At 42.4% G+C, this 22666-nt stretch overlaps 1 protein-coding gene across 5 annotated transcripts in view; it reads left to right on the top strand.

Moving 5' to 3' along the window:
* Positions 1–12342: 12342 nt before the first annotated feature.
* Positions 12343–22666, top strand: part of nrcama (neuronal cell adhesion molecule a) — a 427797-nt gene continuing 417473 nt past the window's right edge. For all 5 annotated transcript variants that reach the window (XM_078568477.1, XM_078568478.1, XM_078568476.1 and 2 more), the window contains exon 1: positions 12343–12432. The gene's annotated coding sequence lies outside the window, so the exon portion shown is untranslated. The remainder of the gene's footprint in view (positions 12433–22666) is intronic.

Raw genomic sequence — 22666 nt, 5'->3', positions numbered from 1 at the left:
GCTTCATTTAAAGTTCTTTGAACAGCAACATAATTACGCTATTTTTACATACTATTTCTGAGTCCCACCTTCTAACTGGCTGCATTCATTCCCAGTCAGACAACTGAAATTCACTGCCGACTAAACTTGCTCTGATTAAAGTCCCAATCATGGGGCTCCTCTGCGTTTCTGTAATTTTGGCCGCTGCCAGAAAATATTAAGACAAAGGATAGAAAATTGAATGAATCTCACCCTCCCTTGTAGGCTTTGCATAAAAAAAATTAATCAATAATAAGAAGAGAACAAACACGGGAGTGATTTCAAATCTGTAATCTTGGCTTAGGACTTAGGTGACAGTTGTGAGCACTCGAGCAAAACCCACACATCAATGTCATGGAGCCAGATGACTTGAGTTTCAGAACTGGCAGCAACTGCCAGCTCGACAACTGACCCGAGACTGAAAGAAAAATACTTTAGAAAATGAACACATTACTTATAAGGAAGAGAAACCAAAATGGATAGCAGCCCAATTTCAAGATGCAAACTAATCAGATTTACCTCATGTTTATAAACTACCTGAGTGTCACTCGCAGTTAAACTCATCAATTAAATTCACGCATCGTAATCATTCCAACTACTCTGAGACCCTGAAGCAATACCGACAGATAAAATATTTCATGAGACCATCTGAAATTTTCCTCTCTGCCATTTTACTGAAAACATTAACCTGTCTAAAACAAATAGGTCGGTGTCTCTGATAAAGTGGTGGAGAGGAGGGTTTCGGATGAATTTATTCTTACTCTTAATTCACAGATGCAGGCTTCACTAGCAAAGCTGGCATTTAATGTCCATCCATGGTTTCCCTGACTGAATGGACTGTTATATCACTTCCTAGGGCAGTTCAGAATTAGCCATGATAATGTGGGTCTGGTGTCAAACGTAGACCAAACCAGGTAAGGACCAGTTGAGTTTTTGTTACAATCCTTCATGGTCACGTTTACTGACACTAGGGTTCCATTTCAAAATTTGGTAACAATGTTTTATAATCACAGATAGCATTCAGAGCAGGGGAAGATCACCCACCATCTTGACTTGGACATATATCGCCATTCCTTCAGCATCACTGGGTCAAAATCCTGGAACGCTAGAACTCCAGCTATCCATGAGAGTACCCTTCACTGCAAGGCTCATCACTATCTTCTTTAGGACAACAAATGACAGCCTTGCCTGGGATGCCCACATATCGAGATTTTTTTTTAAAAGTAGGAACACTTTGGAGTGGAGGAAAATACAGATCTGGTGGAAGGTACTTTTTATTCATTCACAGGATGTGGCTGCCACTGGCAAGGTTAGCACTTACTGCCCATCCTTAATTTCCTTAAGTGAGTGGCTTGCCAGGCCATTTCAGAGGGCAGTTAAGACTTAACCACATTACTATGGGCCTGGAGTCAGCTTGTAACGATAGCAGACTTCCTTCCCCAAATGACATTAGTGAACTAGTTAGGCTTTTACTACAATCTTGCTGTTTCGTAGCAACCATAATTGATAGCAATTTTTAAATTCCAGATTTATTTAATAAACAGAGTTTAAATCCCCCAGCTGCCATGGGGATTTTGAACCCCTATCTCTGGATCATTAATCCAGGCCTCTGGATTCCTAATCCATTAACATAATCATTATGCAACTGTACCACAAGGCAAATTCCCCAAGCCCCTTAGTACCCAAAAATATATCAATCTTAATCTTGAGTATTCTCATCAACTGAGCATCCACAGTCCTCTGAGGTAGACAATTACAATATAGGGAGATAAAAACAAAAAGTGCTGGAAAAACTCAACAGGTCTGGCAGCATCTGCGGAGAGAGATACAGAGCTAATGCTTTGGGTCCAATATGACTCTTCTTTGGAACTGGAGAGAGATAGAAATGTGATGGGTTTTATACTGTTAAAAAAGGAGGGAGGAGCAGGTGGAGAAAAATGGAAGGTCAGGGATAGGTTAGAGGGTGGGGAAGATTAAATGATAGTGAGACAGTGGGAGTATTTTTCGAGACATGTTGCCGAATCTTTTCGTCTTACACTTGTATGATGTTGTGTGTACCTGCATACCATTGTAAAGTAAAGGTGCTCAGCAGAGCAGGGGTTAATGTGGGACTGGAGAATAGCACCGCCCAAGGTATGATGTATAGAGTCACATGGTAATAGACTCAGTGAACCCTCTAGAAGAAGCCTGCATGAAGACAGCAGCACCTTGCATGGCAGTAACTGGGATCTGTACACAATTAAGGACTACCAATAAATGGTTCATATTTAAACATACAAGTCTCAAGATCTCAGCATTGAGACACCAAACAAACCCATAACACAACATGATGATCAGCGGGGATATAAAAGGTGGCATTTAAACAAGAGCCCAGAACAGAATCCCAAGATGCAAAAAGCTAAATGCAGCTGAAGCCGGACTAGAGAGACATGTGCCTAAGTAGGAAAATTGAAGAAATAGTTGAAGAATCCACCAGGGTGAGTGGAAGCCCATTCCAAGACCCTGAGTGATGCAGAGTGAAGGAAACATGGTCAGATCACAAGACGGGTGAGCAAAATTATAAAAAAGAAGCTGTACTTACATTGTAAAGAGGTGGCAGTCTCAGGGCTCAGCATCCAGAGGGCAGCTGAGAGACAGCTGCAGAAGGATTCTACAAACAGCATCACTACACATGGTGGCTGTGCTGCACTGAAGTGCATTAAAAAAAAAATTAAAAAGAAAAATAGCAGAGTGGAGAAGAACCTGCTGAATTTAACAAAAGAGACCCCCTTCATGGCAAGCAAAGCAAACAGAAAGAAAATAAAAACTTCCCAAGCTGCCAACAGATAATGAAGTCGGGAGTAGCACAACTACAGAACTGAAACAAGATAAGACTTCGCCAGAGGCAGGCCTGGCCAACAGTGAAACCAAAATGAAAGATGAGGACAGAATTCTGTTGCGGACAGAAAGGACAGACAGATATAAGATCGGAAAATGTAAATCAGACACTGAAGCGCAAGGAACCAGAAGAAGAAATAGCACTGGATGTCTCAGATGAGCTGAGAACCATTGAGTTGTTGAAAAATGAAGTGGCCGAAATTGTGAAACAAGTAGAAATAAAGGTTCTATTTGCGAAATGTATATGTCCAGCACCATGGAAAAATAAAATTCAAGCCCATTCGAGGAATGAATAGAGTGCACAGTTCCTTAGGATAGAACGGGACAAACCCACAGTGTCCGAGAAAAGCAGACGGGTTTTAATAAAGAGAAACACAACTTATAGGAGCGCAAGGAGTGAAGCAAATAGAGTAAACCAAGTGCCAGTAATGCAGAGTACTACTACCATTCCTCCAAATGTGACAGACCAAGGTTTGGAAGAACTGTCAAGCTTCAAGACTGTCTGAATTTATAAAGTCAGGGACTTGGGGTGGGGGAGAGGAGATAGCAAGTAAAGATTGTATTGTCAAGAGCTATACCCTGTTGGAAGGAGGAAAGTTTTCTTTTGAGAAGAAAAGGGGGTGTTGCATGATGTTTTGTGTGCCTGCATGCCAATGTAATATAAAGGTGCTCAGCAGAGCAAGGGTCAACGTGGGACTGAAGAATAGCACCGCCCACGGTATGATGTGTAAGAGGTGCACAGTCACAGAGGGGAGACTTCGGCCTGAGTGAGACAGAGACCAAGTGAGCATATTTGAGAATTTGGTTCAAACTGGGAATTCGGGATATAGGGAGAAAGAGGTGCTTTAGGTAAGGTTTACTGAGTGGGGAGTTCGGTGAAGGGAGGGGAGGAGGTGCTTTTTTTTCCCCTTCTACTCTTTTTCAGTCTCCAATATTTGATTTCCACTTTGGTGCAGCAGAAGGAATAGGTAAACCAGTAACTGGTATTATTAGTTTTATCAGTATTGTAAATACTGTATTGTTTTATCAGTATTGTAAAGTTTACTGGCAGTGCCAAAACCTATGAGAAGTGCCAGCTTTACTAATTATAATTACTTAGCAATTAATTAATTAACGTATTGGAGATGGCAGGGCAGGTGATGTGCTGCAATTGCAGGATGTCAGAGCTTCTGGTACCGGTGTGATCCAGGGCAAACACATCTGCGGCAAGTGTTTGTGGCTGCAAGAACTTCAGCTCTGAGTTATTGAGCTGGAGGCCGAGCTGCAGACACTGTGGCATATCAGGGAGGGGGAAAGTTACCGGGACACCTTATTCCAGGAGGCAGTCACACCCCTTAGGATGGAGTCTTATGATTTGGTCAGTGGTCAGGGACAGGAGGATGTGACTGCAAGTGAGGCAGGTAAGGGGACCCAGAGGACAGTTGTGCATGAGCCTCAGCCCTTGCAATTGTCCAACAGGTTTGAGGTTTTTTCAACTTGTTTGGATGAGAGTGGGAGCTTCAGGGTGGATGAGCTAACTGGCCCTGGCACCATGGTTAAGAAAGCCATTCAAGCGGGGGAGTTACAAGGAATGTAGTGGTAGTAGGGCACAATATAGTCAGATGGATTGACACTGTTCTCTGCAGCGAAAGGCGAGAGCTCAGACCACTGTGCTTCCTGCCTAGTGCCAGGGTTTGGGACATCTGCTCAGGACTGGAGAGGAACTTGCAATGGGAGGGCGGGGGGGGCGACCCAGTTGTCGTGGTCCATGTTGGTACCAATGACATAAGACAAGGAAGGAAGTTCTGCACAGTCAGTATGAGGGGCTTGGCACCAAATTAAGAAGCAGAACCTCAAAGGTCATAATCTCTGGGCTATTACCTGAGCTATGTGCAAATGGCATAGGGCAAATCAGATTAGGGAGATGAATGTGTGGCTCAAAGCCTGGTGTGGTAGACGTGGGTTCAGGTTTGTGGGGCACTGGCACCAGTACTAAAGAAAGTGGGATCTGTACCGTTGGGACGGTCTACACCTGAACTGTGCTGGGACTGGTGTTCTTGTGAGCGCTTAACTAGGGAAGTAGAGGGAGTTTTAAACTAAATTGTGAGGACAAGGGTACAAATTTGGGAAGATATGGTAAACCAACAAGCAGAGACAAGGCAAAAGAGAAAGGTATTATTTACAGGAAATGAAAAACAGACCATGACGAAAGGGATAGAGAATACAAATCTAACAGTAAATCAACAGATAAGACTAGAGGTTATTAAAAGAATAGAAGGATAAAACTAAAGGCTCTGTATCTGAATGCAATAAGTATTCAAAACAAAATAGATGAACTGAGATTGCACATAGAAATAAATAAATATGATTTGATAGCCATGACAGAGACATGGCTGCAGGAGAACGTGGACTGGGAACTCAATATTTAAGGATATAGGGATATAGGACATTTAGGGAGGACAGGAAGTGAGGAAAAGGTGGAGGACCCTATTAGTTAATGACGGTATGAGCACAGCAGGGATAACCTAAACTCAGGAAACCAGGATGTGGAAACGATTTGGGTAGAAATGAGAAATGATAAAAGCAAGAGGTCACTTAGGGGATTCGTGTACAGGCCCCCTAATAGTAACTACATAGTAGAATGGAGCATAAAGGAAGAAATAAAGGGAGCTTGTCAGAAAGGCATGGTGATAATCATGGGAGATTATAATCTACATGTAGACTGGAAAAGTCAGATGAGTAAAGGTCGCCTAGATGAGGATTTCATAGAATGTTTCTGGGATAGTTTCTTAGAACAGCATGTTCTGGAGCCAAAGAGCAGACTATACTAGCCCTGGTATTATCCAATGAGATGGGATTAATTATCTCATAATGAAGGCACCCCAAGGTAGCAGCGACCATAATATGCTTGAATTTTACATTCAGTTTGAGGGAGAGAGAAGTGGGTCCCAGACAATGTTTTTAAACTTAAATAAGGGCAATTATGAGGGCATGCAAGCAGAGATGGCTAAAGTGAATTGGCAAATCAGGTTAAGGGATAAATCAATAGAGATGCACTAACAAACATTTAAGGGGATATTTCAGAATACACAGAATAGATACATTCTAATGAGTAAGAAAAAGCCCAAGAGATGGAAACACCATCTGTGGTTAAGCAGAAAGGTTAAAGATAGTATCAAACTTAAAGAAAAAATATATAATTGTGCAAAGACAGGTGAAAGGTTAGACGATTGGACAGAATATAAAGAACAGCAAAGGATGACTAACAGATTAATAAGGAGGGGAAAAATAGAGTATGAGAGAAACTAGCCAGAAATATAAAAATAGATAGTATGAGTTTCTATAAATATTTTAAAAAGAAACGAGTTAACAAAGTGAGCGTTGGTCCTACAGAACGCCAGTAGAATTGATAATGGAAAACAAGGAAATGATAGATGAATTGAATAGATATTTTGCATCAGTCTTCACTATAGAGGATACAAGTAACATCTCAGAAACAGCTATAAATCAGGAAATGGAAGGGAGGGAGGAACTCAGGAAAATTACAATCAGCAGAGAAGTGGTACTGAGCAAATTGTTGGTCCTGGGGGCTGACAAGTGCCAGGTCCTGGTGGACTGCATCCTAGGGTCTTAAAAGAAGTGGCTAGTGAGATAGTTGATGCATTGATTTTAGTTTTCCAAAACTCCCTAGATTTGGGAAAGGTCCCATTAGATTGGAAGGTAGCAACTGTAACTCCATTATACAAAAAGGGAAGGAGACAGAAAGCGGGAAACTACAGGTTAGTTAGCTTAACATCTGTTATAGGGAAAATGTTAGAAGCTATTATTAAAGAAGCTATAGCAGGGCACTTGGATAAGTTCAAGGTAATCAGGCAGAGTCAACATGGTTTTGTGAAAGGGAAATCATGTTTAACCAACTTATTGGAGTTCTTTGAGGAAGTAACATGTGCTATGGATAAAGGGGAACTGGTGGATGGACTATACTTAGATTTACAGAAGGCATTTGATGAAGTGCCACATCAAAGACTATTGCAGAAAATAAAAGCTCATGGTATAGGGGGTAACATATTGGCATGGATAGAAAATTGGCTGGCTAACAGGAAGCACAGAGAAGCCATAAATGGGTCTTTTTCAGGTTGGCAAGATGTAATGAGTGGTGTGCCACAGGAATCAGTGCTGGGACTTAAACTGTTTACAATTTATATAAATGACTTGGATGAAGGGATGGACAGGATGGCTGCCAAATTTGCTGATGTCATAAAGATAGCTGGGAAAGTAAGTTGTGAAGAGGACACAAGGAGGCTACAAAAAGATAGAGATAAGTTAAGTGAGTGAGCAAAGATCTGGCAGGGCAGTGTCCTCGGCCCAACCATCTTCAGCTGCTTCATCAATGACCTTCCTTCTATCATAAGGTCAGAAGTGGGGATGTTCGCTGATGATTGCACAATGTTCAGGACCATTCACAACTCCTCAGATACTGAAGCAGTCAATGTCCAAATGCAGCAAGACCTGGACAATATCCAGGCTTGGGCTGACAACAGGCAAGTAATATTTGCGCCAGGCAATGACCATCTCTAACAAGAGAGAATCCAACCATCGCCCCTTGATGTTCAATGGCATTACAATTACTGAATCCCCGACTATCAACATCCTGGGGGTTTACCATTGACCAGAAACTGAACTGGACCAGCCATATAAATACTGTGGCTACAAAAGCAGGTCAGAGGCTAGAAATGGTGCGACAAGTAACTCACCCCCTGATTCTGCAAAGCCTGTCCACCAACTACAAGGCACAAGTCAGGAGTGTGATGGAATATTCCCCACTTGCCTGGATGAGTGCAGCTCCTACAACACTCAAGAAGCTTGACACTGTCCAGGACAAAACAGCCCGCTTGATTGACACCACATCCACAAACATTCACTCCCTCCACCACCAATGCACAGTAGCAGCAGTGTGTACCATCTACAAGATACACTGCAGAAATTCACCAAGGCTCCTTCGACAGTACCTCCCAAGCCCATGACCACTGTCCTCTAGGAGGACAAGGGCAACAGACACATGGGAACACCACCACCACTACGAAGTTTCCCTCCAAGTCACTCACTATCCTGACTTGGAAATATATCGCCGTTCCTTCACTGTCGCTGAGTCAAAATCCTGGAACTCCCTCCCTAACAGCACTGTGGCTGTATCTACACCATATGGACTGCAGCAGTTCAAGAAGGCAGCTCACCACCATCCTCTCAAGGGCAACTAGGGATGGGCAATAAATGCTGGCCCAGCCAGTGAAGCCCACATCCCGTGAATAAATTTTTTAAAAATGGAGTCTAATGTGGGAAAATGTGAAATGGTCCAATTTGGCTGGAAGAATAAAAGAGAGGCATATTATCTAAATGGTGAGAGATTGCAGAGCTCTGAGATGCAGAGGGATCTGGGTGTCCTAGTGCATGAATTATAAAAGGCTAGCATGCAGTAACAGCAAGTAATTAACAAAGCTAATAGAATGTTATCATTTATTGTGAGGGGAATTGAATACAAAAGTAGGGAGATTATGCTTAAGTTATACAGACCACTAATGAGACCACATCTGGAATACTGTGTTGGTTTCCTTACTTAAGGAAGGATGTAAATGCATTGGGTGCAGTTCAGGGAAGGTTTACCAGACTAATACCTGGAATGGGCAGGTTGTCTTATGAGGAAAGGTTGGACAGGCTAGGCTTGTATCCACTGGAGTTTAGAAGAGCAAGAGGTGACTTGATTGAAACATATAAGATCCTGAGAGGATTTGACAGGGTGGAGAGGATGTTTCCTCTTGTGGGAGAATCTAGAAGTAGGGGTCACTGTTTAAAAATAAGGGGTTGCCCATTTAAAACAGAGGTAAGGCAAAATGTTTTCTCTCAAATGGTTGTGAGTCTTTGGAACTCTCTTCCTGAAAAGGTGGTGGAAGCAGAGTCTTTGAATACTTTCAAGGCAGAGGTGGATAGATTCTTGGTAAGCAAGGGGGTGATAGGTTATTGGGGGCAAGCGGGATGCAGATTTGTGGTTACTATCAGGTCAGCCATGATTTTATTAAATGGCAGAACAGGCTCGAGGGGTTGAATGACCTACTCCTGCTCCTATTTTCTATGTTTCAATGTTTCCATTTAACTGGCTTCTGTACAAAGTTAAAGACTGCCAATAAATGGTGCATGTTTAAACATACAAATCTCAAGGTCTCATCATTGAGACACCAAACGAACCCATAACACAGCAGCACTCATCAGGGCAAACACAAGAATGCCAAATTTCAAATGATCACAACAATTCTCACAACAGGAGAAAAGGGTGTTGATTGATTGGCAAGTCGACTTGCCTTATCCCCATATCCTTTGATTCCCTTAGTACAAATAAATCTACCAAATCAGTCTTGAATATACTCATCGAATGAGCATCCACAGCCCTCAGGGGTAAACAATTCAAACTTTCACAACCTTCTGAGTGAAGGAATTTCTCCCAGTCTCAATCCTAAATAATTGACCCATTATCCTGAGCCAGTTCTACACTCCCCAGCCTGGGGAAACAGCTTCTCAGCATTTACCCTGTCAAACCCTCTGTGAATTATAAATGTTTCAATGAGATCACCTTTAATTCTGCTAAACTGCAGAGAATATGGGACTATTCTACTTGCTGTCACCTCACAGGACAGCCCTTTCATCCCAGAAATAAATTTAATAAATCTGTGTTACACCCCTCTCTAAGGCAAGTATATTATTCCTTTGGTAAAGAGATCATAATTGCACACATTATTCCAAATATGATCTCATCAAAGCACTATATAATTGTAGCAAAACTTTCTTACTCTTATGTTCCAATTCCATTGCAGTCAAGGTTAATGTACCATTTACCTTCCTAATTGCTTGCCTTACCTACTTTCTATGATTCAAGGACACCTAAATTTCTCTGAACATCAACAATTACTACCCTCTCACTTTCTAAACATACTCTGCTTTTCAATTCTTCTTTCAATTTCAGACTTCTCCAAATTATTCTCCATCTGCCATCTTTTTGCCCAATCGCTTATATCTTTGCAGCGTCTGTGTCCTCCTCACAGCTTACTTTCTCACCTAACTTGGCATCAACAAACTTGAATACAATACACTCAAAACCCTCATCTAAGTCATTGATACAGATTCTAAATAGCTGAGACCCAAGGACTGATCCTTGCTCTACTAGTTACATTCTGCTATCCTAAAAATGATCCACTTATCCTTACTCTCTGTTTTCTGCTCATTAACCAGTTCTCAATCCAAGCTACCATACTACATCCAATCCAATGAGTATTAACCTCGTGTAACAACTGCTTGTGTTGTACCTTATTGAAAGCCTTCTGAAAATCCAAATATACTACATCCACTGCTTCTACCTTATCTACCTGTCATTTACATCCTCAAACAGCTTTAGTAGATTTGTCAAACATGATTTCCCTTTCATAAAACCACACTGTCTCTTCCCAATGATATTGTGATTTTCCCAAGTGCCCTGTTACCACGTGCTTAATAAAAGACTCCAGCATTTTGTCTACTAATGATGTCAGGCCAACAGGTCTATTCCCAATTTTCCCCCTCCTTTCTTGAATAGTGAAGTTACATTTTTTCCCCTTCCAATCCATAGGGACTGTTCTAGCATCTAGGGAATTCTGCAAGATCTAAACTAATGCATCCACTATCTCTGCAGCCACCCGTTTTAAAATCCCAGAGCATAGGGCAGCAGGTCTAGTGGATTTGTCGGCTTTTAAGTGCTTCAGGACATTTTCTTCACGAATATTAATTATTTCAAGTTCTCTACTCTCATTAGATATTTGGTCCCCAACACTTTCTGTTCGATTTTTTTTGTCTTCCACAAGTGATTGGAAACACAACATAGCTGTTTAGCATTTCCATTATTCCCCTTGCTCATGATTAGAATTTCCCCTCTCTTCCTATATTTATGATTACTTTCACTACTCTCTTACACACTTGTAAAAGCTCTTACTGTTTTATATTTCTTGTCAGTTTACTCTCATATTCTATGTTCTTTCTATCACTTTCTTGGTCATTTTAAAACCCTCCTAAATCCTTATTTTTGCCAATATTACAGGCTTTTCCTTTTAATCTAACACTACCTGTAACTTCTCTTGTCAGTCCTGACTACCAATTTTCCAATGAGAATAATATTATTCCTCAAGGGGTGATAGATTCATGAGAATAATGTATATAGTGTACTGTATCAAAAGGAACATAATCAGACAAAGGTTGGCACCAACCCACAAAGGGAGATATTCGGATAATTGATGAAATGTTTATTTGGAGAAGTAGGATTTAAGGGGTGTCTTAAAGGAGGAGAGAGAGGTGGAGAGGTTGAGGGAGGGAATTCCACATCTTGGGATGGAGGCAGCTGAACGCACAACCACAAAAGATGGGGTGAAGGAAGTGGAAAATTTGCAAGAACTCAATTTGCTGTAATTGACCCCTACCCTGAACTCATCAGCACCCCTTAAACTTCACCCACTCACTTTCCCATTGGTGAAGAATCAATGGGAGATGAGAATAAGTTTTTAAGCAGTGAGTTCTGGTTTGGTGTCGGAATGGGTGGAGGGAGCAAATTCAATCGCAGCTTTCAAAAGGGGAATCGGAGAGAGAAGCGAAAAAGGGGAAAAAAAAAACAAAGGGCAGGGCTGTGGGAAAAGAGCGGGGGGAGAGAGAGAGATGAATCTTTCCAAGAGCTGGCACAGGCAGGACGGGCCGAAGGGCCTCCTTCCCTCGCTGCATGATTTTGAGATGCAGTGTGCACCTTAAGATTACCTGCATTGCTGTGTGTTATTTAATATATCATTTTAAAAAATTATTATTATTATTAAGGGGGTCACCCCATCTCCTTGCTCCCTCTCTCTCTCTCTCTCTCTCTGTGTCCCTTGTTTACATATGTGGCGGAGGTGGGTGCATCTTGGAGGTGAGGAGGTGTCAGCTGTGGCTCAGTTCATAGCACCCTCGCCTCTGAATCAGAGGGTTGTGGGTTCACGTCCCACTCCCGGAAACCAAGAACTGTGATCGTACTCGAAAGAGTTGCAATCTGTGACTGTTGATAAAAATATATTTTTGGAGGTGCGGAGGAGAGAGAGAGAGAGAGAGAGTTTGCTAGCGACTGTCAGCTCCTTGAGCAGACAGGGGAGGAGCGGCCGCTGGTGTCGCTGCGGCTTTGACTGCAGCAGCGCAGGTTAGGATGCGGTAAAGGAGCCGGGAGAGAGAGAGAGAGAGTGTCTGTGTGTGTGTGTGTGTGTGTGAGCAAGGCTGCTTCAGGAGGGGGGCTGGTTCCTGAGCAGAGAAGGCAGATACATCGCTGGCGTCGCAGCCGAGTTGCAGGCAGGGGTGCTTTCAGTCTCTGCCCTTTCGCACAAGCATTTGCATCCAGCCTCTTTATTTGTAAACGCTCTTCTCTTGTGTCTCCTCTCTTTTTTCCGCTTAGGAACTGATGGTCAGAATTTGTTTCTGCACCTTCTCTCGCCCCTCTCCCAGAAGACAGCCGCTTCACCCACACATCTGGTAAGTGTTTTTACATTTAGTGGAGTTTTAATTTTTAAAAGGGGTGGGGGGAGGTTGTGAATGTTCTTGTTTTTTTTTGATTTGGGTAAGGAAAGTGGGGGGGTGATAATTTTAAAGCTAATACTGCAGGCAACTGTGCCAAGGGGTCGAGAGATTCGCAGCCCCAACCCCTTCCCCCCAGCAACCGGTGATATTGTCACTTTGCGATGGAGATCTCCGATAGACAAGAGAGAATGAAATAGATTTTTTGCCGTGTTCGTTTCGGTGCAATTGCGACATTTTTCTTGCGCGAATTCAGCACAGGCAGCCCCCGGGAGGATGAGGAGGAGGAGGGGGAGGATTGCTGACATGTTTCTGACTGCAAACGGCATGAGGTGCTTAACACACAGAAATAGCGTCGCAGTCTTCAATCCTAACACTCGCGTTAATCCCCAGTATGCTGGCTGCTCTCATCACTTCAGTGGCGGAGTGAAATCAATCAAAGGCATGTTCTTCCCTTTTTTACAAACAAACACCCTCCTTAGGTTATGATTTGGAGGCATCAGGATTCCCTGCCACTCTTGTAAAAACCCCCTTCCTATTTGTAACACAGATGTGGGCGAATCAGCGCAGGAAGCGGTTCTCAACGTGTCATTTCGTTAAAAGTGCGGTGTAAACGGAGTGTCAGGTGGTAACTAGGACAGCTGTGGCAGACCCTGGGGAATAACAGGTTTCTCTCTCCCACCCCCTCACCCCCAGTGAAATGCAGAGCGGGCATTGTGCAAGCTGCATTTCTCCAGACTTGGACATTTCCATCGCCCTCCCCAGCAAAAAGACAAAACCCCCCTCACCTGTTTGTCCAACCACCCTCATCTCGGCTGGTGGGGTTGTCCCCTCACCTTTTAAAAGGTTAATGCTTAGTAATCAGATCAAGCATGTGTCTTTCTTTTGGTAGTGCTGTGCATTTTAAAGCTCTTCAGTCCACTGTCTCTGCATGAAGAAAAATTACAACGGCTTATTCAATGTGTCTGGGGTTTTTAAAAAAAAATCCTCCTCCTTATAATCAGGGCCACTATTTTATTGCCCCAGGGCCTGCTCAGAACCCAATATAAAATGGGTTGGTTCAGTCATGCTGAACCAGTAGCTTATTCATTATGAATGGGGCCATTGCCAAAGCATTGGTCTTGGAAGGCCACATTGTACGAAATCAGATTTGACTGCACGTGACCAATTGAGCTGTGTTTCTTTTGCGTGGAGACACAGGTGGGATGTTCTAAAGGAAGTGTCTGAAACGATCATTGAAATTTTCTGACAATGGGGAAGAAGTACTGTGCTCCCTGTGTGTCGCCAGACTGTGAAGGGACTCTTCACTGCACAGGCTGATCCCAGCTTCTTCCACACCACTTCCCACCCCTCCCCTGCAAAGTATCCCTGTTGAAATTGCCTTTGCTTATATGTACTTTCTCTATGATGTACTCATGTATTTAGCTATATTTTTGATGGATGAATGTTGACCAGTTTAAATATTTTTTTTTAAAAAGAAGTCACTTAATGGTAGTTCTGTGGTTGTGGAAAAGAAGGTTTCATTCTCTTGGCCTTGATTCATTTTGTACGTTCTCTGGTTTCTTTAGCCTGTTTGCATTGGATCGTTAGATCTTAGCACTGCACCCAAGAGGAGCAGGAAAGTTTGGGAAAGGTCCTCGTGTATTTAACATGGGTTGTGTGCTGAACGCCTTGACTTTTGTTCTTTGCACTCTGGCCTTATCCCTGTACTTGGCCAGAGTTGAACAACTGGAAAGCGCACGTTGACATGGCTATTGAAAACTTGCATAATTTTGTCATAAATCATAAAATAGTACAGCACTGAAAGAGGCCATTCAGCTTGTGCCTACACCAGCTCTATGAATGAGCTATTCCATTAACCCCACTGCCTTGCTCTTGTCCCTGTAACCTTGCAAATATTTCCTTTTCCAATGCCCTTTTGAAAGTTACTGGTGAACCTGCTTCCAACACCTTTTCAGGCAGTTTCTAGATCATCATAACTGCATAACAGGCCTCATAAATGGACAGGCTTTGTACATGCACTTGAACCAATTAACAGGAGATCTGAAGGCTCAATTCATGAGACAGGATGTGCCATTGCACTGCACACTTTTTTTAGGATGCATCTTACATCTCAATTTTGGGAGTTCCTTGTCTCCCAGGGATTTGAAACAATCATCTGTTGAAGTGGTCGGGTCTGCCTGTGGACCTCCCAGCGTCCGATGCAAACGGCAGTTCTAACAACCTAGGAATGGGCTGCCTGTCTTTCAAGTTTTAAAAAAAAACCAGTGGATCACTGGCTTCAAAACAAATTACTACACCAAAATATTGTTTTTTTTTCATTTGTTTATCTATGTTTTTGGTACATGAGCTGTCACAAGTCTGAAATTTGAAACAATGTTTCTTTTAAATACCTATGATGTGGACCCTGTGAGATTGTACAGTCTGATACAGTCATCAAGTAGGATTTCACTAGAGCTGAGAAGAGTGAGTGGGAACTTGATTGAGGTCTTCAAGATTATGAAGGGTTTTGATAGGGCAAATTATAATATTGTTTCCACTGGTTGTTGACAAGATAATGAGAGGTCATAAATGTAAGGTGGTTACAAAAAAGAATGAGAGGAAATTTGAAAATCGCAGCCTCTTTACACTGAGGGCGGCTAGAAAGCGGAATTCTATGACAAGCCATTGTTGAGGCAGAGAACCAGATTGTTGCTTGAAAGAGAGGAATTTGGAAGTATTTGGGGAGTGAGCGGGTGTTTGGGATTAGACCTCAAGATACATATGGAGTAAGCTACTGGCTTTAACTTGAAGGCTGTTTGTGTGGAGTAAAATTATAGGATTCCTGAGCTGCAAAGATGCCCTCCTATATCTTCTCCCTCCTTCTGGCACTCTCCCTGTTGTTCCAATTATAACTTGTTGCCCTGTGTCCCATTCAAGTCATTCTCTCTCAGAACCCATGACTGTGCAACTATTGACCTTCCTCGATCTCATGGTTAAATTCCATTTTTAATGGATCACTGGCTTCAATTTTATTTTGTTCTGCAATGGCGAATAGCCATGTTTTCATTTCTATGAAGAGGATGTCATGTTGAAGACTTGGGGCACCATTTCATGATGTTGCTTTGTGTATTCTGTGAAGGTTTATCTTACTGGGAAATGAAAGTGAAACCAAAAACCCAAGGGTCGGGGTATCACTAGCACTGAAGTTTCGGGGGATGGCGCGAGGGTTGAGGTAAATTGCAGGCTAGTGATCTTTAAAAGTCTGGTGATTGGAGGAGGAAGATGAGAGATCGAGGAAAGTCAATAGTTGCACAGTCATGGGGTCCTGGGAGAGAATGAGTTGAATGGGACGCAGTGCAACAAGTTATAATTGGAACAACAGGGAGAGTGCCAGAAGGTGGGAGAAGATACAGGAGGGCATGTTTGCAGCTCATGAATCATACAATGTTACCCCATACAAACAGCCTTCAAGTTAAAACCAATAGTTTACACACATATGTAACTTGAGGTCTAACCCCTGCTCACTCCCCAAATCCTTCCGTGTTCCTCTCTTTCAAACAAGCTAGTTCTTTGCTTTAGCAATGGCTTGTGACATAGAATTCCGCTTTCGAGCTGCCCTCAGTGTAAAGAGGCTGTAATTTTTGTACCTCTTTACTTTTTTACACTTAGGGCCTCTCATTATCTTGTCAACAACCAGTGGAAACAGTTTTATTATAATTTACCCTGTCAAAACCCTTCGTAACCTTGAAGACCTCCCATTAAGTTCCCACTTGCCCTTCTCTGCTTTAGTGAAATCTTTCTAAATGACTGTACCACAATTGATGCAGCATTTTGCATTGCTTTTACATTCTTCCTTGAACAGGGAGCAAAAACTGCACACACAAAACAATGGCAGGTATATTCACAAGAACTCAAACCACTTAATAAATCAAATATGCAGACAGAAAATAATGCAGAAACGTAAAGCAGCATGAACAGCAAAAATATTACTATTTGAAATGCAAAGGTTGCTCTTGTGTGTAATTGATAGGACTGAAACTAATTTATATTATCTATAGACACATGCAGATTCCCATTGTGTGTTTATAAGTCAAATTTGCATACAGTGAAATTCAAATGCGTGAACATATGCACATTTCTGGCATTTCTTGTACATTCACAGACTTAATTAATGATTAATTGAAAATTTGTTATTCTTGAGCATTTTTATCAGGGTGTTTATTCAATTAAGATAGCAAGCCTCCAATTGTAACTAAACTATGTTAACAAAACCATATTTTAGTCGTTTTTGTATTGCACCTTTCCTTTGTATTGCACTGGAATTTATTCCATATGTATTAAGCACTTATATTTAGAAAGGACCATGGCACTCAAGTTCCATTAGAGGATTATTTGAGATCTACATTGATCATATTCCCCCAAAGGATCTCCGATGTCAAGTAGTTCCTGATTGGCGTTTGCATTTTGTCCTGGTGTAATTGTAGATAATGTTCACAACTTGGCATAAAGACATGTACGACCCAAAGTGAAAGTGGGATAAGATCTGTGGTGTTGTCTAAGTGCTCTGCAATACGTGATGTTGTGTAGGCTATTAATGCTGCACTTTGGAAAGGACAGTTTGCATATGCTATTGTGAGCAGTGTGTGATTCTTTAAAAATATTGTGTCTAGATAAAGGTAGTATTTGATATTGATTGTGGAATTGGTTAGACTCCAAGCTTTCATCTCTCAGACTTGGATTCAAACCCAGCCCAGGGTAAAAGTTTCCTTTGTTTTTAAGAGTCCTGTGTGAAATAGACAGTCATCATTGCTTCCTGTCCTGACAGACATGGACTCACAGTGTAAAACTCCCTCTGAGTTTGCAGTCTTGTTCAGAGAGGTGATGGGATAGCTCCCATCATGTGGGAGTGGGAAAATGTCACCCTGAGTTGGGGATTATCGTTCTTCTGAAGGAGCGACTGAAGCAAGTTACTGGAGCAGAGCAATGGAACCTTTGTTCTGCATCAAACCTGTGGTGCACCAGACAGGTGAAGTGCAAAGGTGTTGATGCTGGGGCGGTGGGGCAGGTTTGAACTTACTCAAAACTCATTCATTTAGAGTTAAAATTGGACCCAAAGCAAATCCTCCAATTGTCCAGCACCGGCATCCTTGATGAGCACAGGATTGAGAGATTTTTTTTTTTGAAAGTATTTGTTACAGTGAGTAGTTGTAATATCTACATTTGGATCTTGTGACTGGGAAGAAATGCGCTTTCCTGACACCTCCGAGCCCTGAACCAGCAACGCCCTGGTTTCAGGAAGGGCCCCTCTTTCCTGTTCACTTGCCAGCAAACCATGCTGGAAGTTGCAGTTGCAATTTTAAGATGCCAGGTGTGTGTCGAATTGGGTCTCAGCTGTGATGTTCTCAGCCAGAAGGCCTGCTGACCTAGGCTGTCAAAGATGAGACATGAGTATATGGCACTGAGCCCCTCGATGCTTTCAGAAATAGAAGGGAAAGGAATAAGAAAGACCAGAAAAAAGTAAATAATTTTACACAACATTAAAATTTGACCAGATATCAAAAAATTCAAATGAGTTGCTTAAATTAGCTTGGGTTAATTCCAACACTTTGCATTGTGTGCCTCAGCTTGGCAGTACTGCTAGTAAAATCATGAATAATGAAATTCTATCACATGCAATCTGCCAAATAAAAATAAGTCCAGAAGGTGCACTATTACCTGTACCAGCTAGCGAAACAAGTTCCAGTGCCGTTTTCAGTCTAATGGTTAAGTACACAAATAGGAGCTTGTCATCCATGTCTGCCAGAATCCCTTACTGGGTGGGGTGGAGGAGAAGCTCAATTCAATTTACATAATAAAGCGAAGTTTGGATTATGTTCTAAATAGGAACATACCATGCAGTTAGTGTAGTTAGTAAACCACTCAAGCTTTGCTCTTGCATTTTGGTGCAGCTTTTGTAACAACTCTGCCTTTATGGGAAAACAAACTGGGCCTTGAACTGCAGAGAGAAAGAAAAGAACTTGCATTTATATCGTGCTTTTCACACCTCTGTACACCCTCAAGCCACTTATCAAATGTTTGGTCATTAGATTTGTAGATTAGTTGCTGTTTTAATGTCGGGAAATGCAGCAACCAGTTTGTGGATCTCCGGTTCATACAAACAGCAATGAAATAGTGACCCGATGATCTCTCTCACTGATGTCGATTGAGGGATAAATATTGAATAAGACACTAGAAGAGCTCCTTAAATAATGCTATAGGACCTTTTTATGTCTACCTGAGAACAGACGGGCCCTCAGTTTCATCGTTGCTGACTGTTGCTGAGGTGCCAACATGTTTCATGCATTTATTTATCACCTCATTTTCACCTCATTCAAAAGATTGCATCTCTGACAGTGAAGCACTCCCTCAGTACTGCACTGGAGAGTCAGCTTAGATTTGGTGGTTTTCTCTCACAGGACCTGAAACCTCAGCCCTCTGATTCAGATGTGGGAGTTCTACCATTGAACCAAGGCTGAGGGAGCAGCTTTATTTCATGTTGGTGGGTCACACAGAAGACAGATGTGCGCTCCACCCAACCTGCTGCCCAGCCTCCGCACTGCCCAGACACTAAACCATACGAATGATAACTGCAGTCACCGCACCCTTTTCAAGCTGATCAGGAGAAACTGGCTGATTTGGCAAACTGGTTTCCCATTTAAAATGGCCATATTGACACCCCTTTTGAAATGCCAAGTGAAATTTGATTGTGGGCATGTTAAGTGTTTGGCGAGGACATTCTCAACAGCAGAGTCCAAACTATCGTTTTCTCAGTGGCGTGGGCCCTAAGATGCAGTCGAGTGTTCCTCTGTGCTCAGCCTCTCGTGGTATCAAGTGCAGGTTCATCAACAACAGGCTGTTTCATCTCCTGTTTGTGGGGTATTGCTATTGCATAATGGCTGCCGTGTTTGCCTACTTAGCAACTGTCATGGTATCCCAAAAGGATTTCATTGTGTCCAAGGGCTTTGTGATCATAAAATGTTATAATAGCACCGCTTGCATTTATATAATTATGTTCTGCAGCACTGTTATTAAACTTGAGCTTTTGGATATATTTAAGATGTTACAACTATACCGACTGTATGAGTGAATGTGCTGCTCTGGGTTTTCTTAAATTATAAGAGCCACATAACCCTAAATTTGGTGCTGTCTCTGCTGCGTTACCTGGTTTCAGCCAGGTTTTGATTACTATACTGGTCTTCAGTAGCCCAGGACTGCAGTGTTGGGTACCCATCAGGCAGGGCTCCTCCTCCTCCTATCCAGGAAGAATTGTAACTTAGTGAGATACGATGATCTGTGGAACAGAGTCTTGGGCAGGCCGGAGAGACGGATAAATAAATGCATGGAACACGTTGACACCTCAGTGAGTAGCAGCCACTATGAAATCGCTGGTGATTGTTTGTGCAACTTCACACTCTTCCCTGAAGGAGCGTACTGTGAGGTAGTGTGATTCAATGGTTGATTAATGGTCTGACAGGGACTGATGTAAACATTCCGTCTGTAGCTGTAACTAGATTTATACCACTTGATGAGGTGGTTAATCTTTTTTAGTGGGAGGGTTTTATGGGCTCCTGCAATCCATGCAATGTGGGCTAGGTGCGGGCACCCACGCCCGCACCCAACGAACATGAATATCTTGCTGATTGCTAACATAGAATTCAGAGCCAGAGCTCTGGTTTCCACTTACAGCACTGCAACTCGGGCGGGAATCCTGTTAGCAAACCAAAGGCTCTCTTGGTGCCAACAAGAAAGCAAAATGGTGGCTGGGGAAAGGAATGCAGCGCAGATTGTGTCAGTGTGGACCTTTTCCTTGGAGTCTTAAATTCAGCCGCTCCTGGAGTTTCCTTTACACCCCAGGCCATCCAGTTCACTCCAAGATGAGGCAACGTCAGCAACTGCTTCAGAAGCACAGCAGTTCAGGTGGCATCTGTGGAGAGAGCAGATGGCTAAACATTCTGTGTGCCGTCAATCCTGGGGAATTGTTGAATCTATCCATTTTCTTTCCGCAGATGCTGACTGACCCGTTGTGCGTATCCAGCATTTTGTCCACAGTTCACGTTGCTAGTATTCCGTTTTTTCACATTAACATGATGGCGAGCACAGTGCAACTCCAGTATCAAATCTCCTGCATGAGCCACTCTCTTTCTTTATTAATAAGTAACTAGATTGAATCGATGGCGTGAACGTTGGACAGATTAATTTTCTCTTACAATTTTTTTGTGAAGCGTGACTGATAATGTTACAGGAGAGTGAGATTAGAAGATTAGATAAAATCTCCCGTGCCATTAATAACTTGGGATCGAGAACACACAAACTGATGTTGCCTTTGTGTAACCTCATTCCAATAAGTAATTTGTTCTGCCCACTGGATAATAGAAGTGGTCAATGATCGTAATTTCTGCCTCTGTGGCTACACTGTTTGCAGACAGCACAATGCACATAATTTAGTATTGATCCTCCTTGATGTTATTTATAGATCTATTTCAGAATGCTGTAGAGAAAGAGGGATAGACTAGTAGGAAGGTCCAGGTTATGAAATAAAACCCGAGAACTTCCGATCACCGTTGCACCGTTAAAAGTTGAGCCTTTCCAGTGCCCAGGCCAAGTGACCCTTCTTGGACTATTAGCCAAAGCGAAGTTGTTAACTGTGGCGTGCATCATAATTCTGATGCTTTCATCATCCAACACCGAGAGTACAATCTCAGTTTAAAACTCCCAAACAGGAGATATTTTGTTGCTGTGACTACATTTTGAATGGATTAATTCATAGATTTTCAAAGTTTGTCGTCCTTGGTATGATGCACTGGATTTTTCTAGCATAGATGTTACAATCGGTTAACATAAGTTTTTGTAAATATGGTAGTGTAGGTTAGAGCATTAACAATACATTCAGCACTCAGCTGATGTCATAAATTGTTGAGCGCTCCCTGAACTTGACCTCAGTCCTAAAATATACTTTGTGATGTGCTTGAGTGAAGTCTGTCATATTAGATGGAGTTTGAGGGTAGTGTGCGGAGAGGGTGGAGTGGAGTGGTGGTTGCATTTTCATGCACTCCAAGGTGCCTCTGTTCCTTTACACTTCTCAGTATCATACCGTTTATTGTATATTCCTTGTTTTGTTCACCTTCCTCAAATGCATTACCTCACACTTCTCTGGATTGAACTCAATTTGCCACTGCTCCACCCACCTGACTAGTCCATTGATATCTTCCTGCAGTCTACAGCTTTATTCTTCATTACCCAGTAGGAACATAGGATCAACCATTATCTCAAAACAGCTTCATGATTACCATTCCCCAAGATTGTTTCAGATTAAAGGAAAGAAAGGTGTTGGAAATACTGTAGTCAAACAGAAATTTTCTTCAAATTGATTTCAGTTCATCATTGAGATGAATTTGTCCTTTGACATTAGGAGGTACTGTACTGTGAATGCAGGGCAGCTCCATCAGCATCTGAGTGAGGAAGGCGGGGTGAGCTATTCCCAACAGTACTCTCATTCTGCTGTGTGTTTCCAGCAATTTTCACCACCTCGGTCAGTCTCTTTCTCTCGCGGGACTGAAAGCAAGGTTCTTTCCTATGTTTATACATGGCTGGTAGAGCAGTACTGAACAAACCCTGTGAAATGTATTCCACTGGGACATCCAGGCACACGCAGTTGTGATTGATGCTCATGTCCTTCAGTCTGGTGGCTTGTCGTCTGTTTCTTGTTGCCATTCAATCATGTTTTTTCTTTTAATTGGAAGTGAAGGACTCCTTATTTTTCATGCAGCGATCCTTTCAGCTGGGCTGTGCTGATCTGCACTATTGCCACTGTATATGTAATGTGTAGTATGCAAGCTGCAGCTTGTCCTGAAGCCCGTGTACACATTGCATTAAGTGGGGTATTCAGCCATCAGGTATGGGTATCTGTGGATGCAATGTAACACGGAGATTGCTAGGTAACAAGAGATCACGGTTCATTTAGTTCGCCTTCTCCCATCCTAGAAGTCACACGATCTGATCATGACGATCAATCTCTATCAATTAGTCTACAAAAGACCCAGACTTGGCCCAAGAATCTCCATGGCAGAGAGTTGTGGGAATCATAGCTCCAAAGTAGTCATTTCTTCCTAAGCACCCTATATTTACCCCATCATGTCTCAAATTAAAAGAAATGCTTGCATTTTTATAGCTT

The sequence above is a fragment of the Cetorhinus maximus genome, chromosome 22 (assembly GCF_964194155.1).
Source record: "Cetorhinus maximus chromosome 22, sCetMax3.hap1.1, whole genome shotgun sequence".
In the NCBI taxonomy this organism is placed as follows: Eukaryota; Metazoa; Chordata; class Chondrichthyes; order Lamniformes; family Cetorhinidae; genus Cetorhinus; species Cetorhinus maximus.
The sequence above is the reverse complement of the archived record's forward strand: the minus strand, read 5'-3'. Positions and strand labels throughout refer to the sequence as shown.